The sequence below is a fragment of the Humulus lupulus genome, chromosome 4 (assembly GCF_963169125.1).
Source record: "Humulus lupulus chromosome 4, drHumLupu1.1, whole genome shotgun sequence".
Lineage (NCBI taxonomy): Eukaryota > Viridiplantae > Streptophyta > Magnoliopsida > Rosales > Cannabaceae > Humulus > Humulus lupulus.
This window is the reverse complement of record NC_084796.1, coordinates 163,342,379-163,347,354: the sequence shown is the minus strand read 5'-3', so window position 1 is coordinate 163,347,354 and position 4,976 is coordinate 163,342,379.

Here is a 4,976-nt window from a genome sequence, read left to right as displayed (position 1 = left end):
AGCGGGCTAAAATTACCAATTTACCCTTATCATACAAACGGGGTCCACATGCATATTTATTTCACCTAAACATGCATACTAACCACATAATTATTTAAATTCACATAAATTAATGCAATATAACAATTATTACCCTCCAGGCACACTAATCAAGGCTCCAAGCCTTATTAGAAAATTTAGGTCGTTACAACTATCCCCTTCTCATAAAAATTTCGTCCTCGAAATTTACCCAAACATCTCAGTCAGTAAACCCACAATTCTGACCATAATTTCCAAGGCCCACCGCCTTTACTTTACTTCTCAACAACACTCTTACAGGAGTAACAATCTTGCCCCACAAGATCTTGTCTAACAGCCATACTCTCGTTAGCCCCTCGTTTACACCGCAACCCTGCTGAAGCTTCAGAGTCTGCTTAGATTACAATGACCACTACATTGTCTTATTCCTAATTCCAGAGATACCCAAAAGTCATCACCTCTACTAGGTGGGATCAATTGGTAGGCCCCGCTGGCCTAACCCTTGGTACAACTTTAGAATTTATGTTGAATCGAGAGTCAGAACTCTCCCTTCTTTCTCTGAACACCATATAAATCCTCGTTTGTTATTACGTAGAGAGATGCAAATCTTTCCTTCTGGAACTTTATTTCTCTAAATTTAACAATTTACAAGCTCTTTTATTCTTCCAGATAGGCAGACACTCCTGCCTTAAGAATTCTAACAACCTCTTTTGGCTTTCTCTTTGAACCAATGTCAAATCGTAGTATTCACTATCTTTCACCTCTTACCATGTCCCATGCCGTGTTACCTTAACAAGACGTCAGTATTGTCACCATGACTTACTCATCAAGGATTGTACGTCTCTAAATATCTTAAGTACTCGCATACTCAACGCTTAACTCCTTAAGATATCTGATAAACTTTCAGACTGCTATTCCACTAGCAATCAACTGATAATTCCAGATTCCCACTCTGTTCTCTTTATTCTCTAGTTCCTTTCTAAAATTTAGAATACTATAGGGTCTCAATTCAGTACCATCGACGTTCTACCCTGATACCAGTTCACCTGAACCAACTACATTAACTCATTCAGCTGAGTTAAAACTTTTCATTTCCAAACACCTTACTTAACGTCTAATGTGGTCTATTCCTACGATAGACCACCACATCACTTAACCCCTCAGTGTCCAAAGAAAACACTAAATTCTGTCACCCGTTCAACCCTCCCGGTACAACGTACCCCAGGAGGTGGAATGATATCCATTCAGAATTCTCATTCATATGCCAACTTCTAACTGGATCCTTCACTCGATCCTGGTATCCTAACTTGTACCACCATGGTAGGGTCCTTCCCTGCATCAACCAAAGCCAACACTTTGGATTCCATAGTTTAGTGACACTCACCAGCTAATCATTACCTATTAACATTATGCCAATCTCAGTCGTTGCCTTGTCCATTCCATTACAGTTTACAGCGTCATTCCTTGACTGCCACACGCCTCCTAGTTAGGAGTTCCGCCTCCAATTAAATTTCCCCCTCGTACAATCGAGGATTTCAAACACCAATCACCCCTCTGTTACTTTTCACTAAATCTGGGTCTCAACGTTATCTTTCTTCCTAATACCCAACACTCAAGTACCTTATGCCATGCATAACTGTCAACCTAACGTTCCAAGTATATCAACCATGTTCCATTCTTTCACCTCCCGCAAGGTTCGATCCATCCTCGCGTCAATTTGCGCCTGGGCGTGCCCAATCCGTGATGCACTCCCACATTTCCATATCCTCATCATAGATCAGGTCTGTTAGGCTATTCCTTAATACTTAACTATAACTCACCCATATATCTGCATCACCAGGTACCAATCAACTCTTACCTTATCTACTGAACTCCGATTTAACACCATTCATTCCGTCTAACTTCAAGTTTTACTGTTCTTCCCGTCTCTGATGTAGCTGTCTGCGGAGATACTTATGCGATAGATGAGGCGCTTGCCAATTCTGTTATGCTTTCTGTTCTTCAAACGTTCTTCATTAGCTTCTTTGTGACTTCAGATCAAATCTTCTCATACCTGTCCCTTCTTCTTGTAGCTCTACTTTGAGTACTCCTCACGAAACCCAAACTGACACTTCACAGAACCTTACCTGTGCTGCTGTAGCTTGAACCAATCTGGAATCTTTGTTACCAACTCCTCACACCTTACTCAGTACAAAATAAAAGTTCCTAAAATGTCTCTTTCTTGATTTCCAGCTGTTAATAACCAGGTCATAGATCAACTCCTGGAGACATTGTCCCATCTTGTACCCAACATCAAACTTTTTATTCTTAACCGATGATGCTAACAATCCCCGCAGTATAATGCTCTGGCTACTCCAATGGTCAAATTTCTTTGATTGCTTCACTAGATTTTTCTGTTAGCCAATAACATCTTTTACAACATTCCTGATACCAATCCTATCTGTAGTCCGACCTTGAAGTACCCCCAATCTTCCTTTACATACCCATATAATTTTCCCACTGGTCAGCTCAGTTCCACTCAGTCTCATTAACATACTCCAGATGATATCCTCTACAATCCATGATTATCCCTTAACTAATTAACTCTCTCACTGTGACTCATGCCGAGGCTCCCATAAGACAAACTCTGTTGTTATTACTATGCACTTTTTGATCACTTGCATCTCAATTCATCTGCCAGAAGTTTCTAATTCCTTTTTAATAAGTGTTACTACCTTCAGCCTCTCATATAGCACCCATGAGGCAAACTCTCTATGTCTAACTCCCTCTCGGAACATTCTCAATACCGAGTTCTTCCAGTTCGTTACATGACCAAAGCATAAACCAGTCAGTTAATACTCATCCTCGAGGAATCCGCCTCGAACTTTGAATGTATCGATGCATTCTAGTTCTCCATTCCCTCACCATGGGAAATCCACCCTAACATGTCGAGTCATTCTATGTAGAAGTCACGCCCTCACCTGGCCTCTTCCCAGGTGGCATCTCCTGCCTCTGATGCATAGCAGATAACTTCCCTGGTTCCTATCACCATCTTGATAACTACCTTTTCAATTAGGCTTCTTTCCAATCTCAAATTAGGTGCCCTAGCACTGTCTGGGGTCCTTCTACCTCAAAAATTGAGAATCAGCCCTTGCTGCATTCTATCAATAAAAGTACCATCTTATCAATCAGACTTTTCCCCCTTTCTGGCAAAACCAGAAGCCACAAAACTATCTGGGGTTCTTTTAACTCGATTATCACGAATCTATCTTTACTAACTCCATCAAAGGAAGCACTACCATTGCAGCTCTAGCACTCATGTTGTATGCATCATTCATCAGTTCTTCGAACCACATGGCCCTCTCCACTGTCCCCATACAGATGGTGAGTACACACATTGGAGAGGCACAAATACCTTAGACTATTCCAGATTTTAAATCCTTATATGGGTCATCATCATATTCAATTGCATCTGTCTGTATCAATTTCCCGAAACGAATTACCCAATTCGCAAAGCCCAAAAATTTACACTATTGTCACTATATCATTCCAACCAATCTTATAAGGTCTCCATTCTCCACAGTTCAGATCATGCCTTTATAAACTCTTCTATCAATTCATCATCTAGGTTCTTTCCAACCCATCACGCCCATGCCTTAGCCCAAGTGCCATTACCAGGCATCCCCCTAGCACAATACTTAACACAACCCTTTAGTCACGGGCTCTCATCCTCTTATAATTGAGGGTGGAATTAACTTTGCCCATCCACTAATAACTTCTTTGTCAACCCGAACTTTCCTCAAAACCAATGGATAGCACCCTTTGAGCCTTTCATATAATTTCCTTATTTGTCCATACCCTCACAATGAACCAACACTGGTAACCTTACCGTTAAAGCATACAAATCAGCTATTTTCCGGGAGAAATCCGCTGTTCTTCTGTCCCCTCTCAACTAATAAACTCCACAGCTTACTCACATACTAGTGACCCTCTGCTGCTGCTTTCAGGGATAAATGGAGATCTCTAACTCCCACTTTTATCTAGAATCCCCCCTTCAACACAATATCAGATCCACTTAACCATACTAGGAACAAACAATTTGAGTTCAACCACCACTACTGACCAAACTCCTCAGCCCTGTGGTTCATACTCTGAACCAAACCACAACTAGATCCAAATAACCATAATTATCATGCACACATAAAGCCTATTAAGCCAAATCCACAATGCCATACCTTTAGCTACCAAATTTTAACACAACTAAGTATACCCAAGTTTCATCATGCTTCATACAAGCCAATAAACAGATATTACATATGGATTCAATTTAGACAATTAACCACATACACTCAATATGCAAACCATTATCCCAATATTCATCCACATGCATAATAATGTCATTCAGCATGCTTTAATCTCAACATGCAATAGTCAAGGGCCAAGCCCTAATAGCATCTCATGCATATGTCAACTCATTCATCATGCTCAATATAAATAAGCAGGAAAACAGGGCATTCAAACATATGTTCAAGCATGTCAATCATTCATACCAGCCAACCCTGAGTCGAGCTTGTCACTGACAGCGAGCGTGTACATGTTTGGTCGATCTCCAGAACCAATAAACCTTGGCTCGCTCTGATACCAAGTCGTAACGCCCTACTCCCTTAGAGTCGTTACCAAGTGAGTTTTTAAAAGAAACTTAGTGCAAAGAACTCGTTACCGAGGTTTTTAAAACCAAAGTGTGACTAAGCAAAAGTTAAGGCTGTAATCTTTTGAAAATGCTTTACTTTATTGAAAACTTCAAGTATATAACATCTGGGATCCCAAAATAAGGTTTGAAAACTATTTACAACTTCAAATAAGTTTACAGTTGATTAGTTATTAAAATCACAGATTATTACAGCCATTTTTCGTAAATACCCCCAACCAAAGCAGTCGGGCAGGCCAAACATGTACGCGTCGCTTCATGCTCTCCGTAC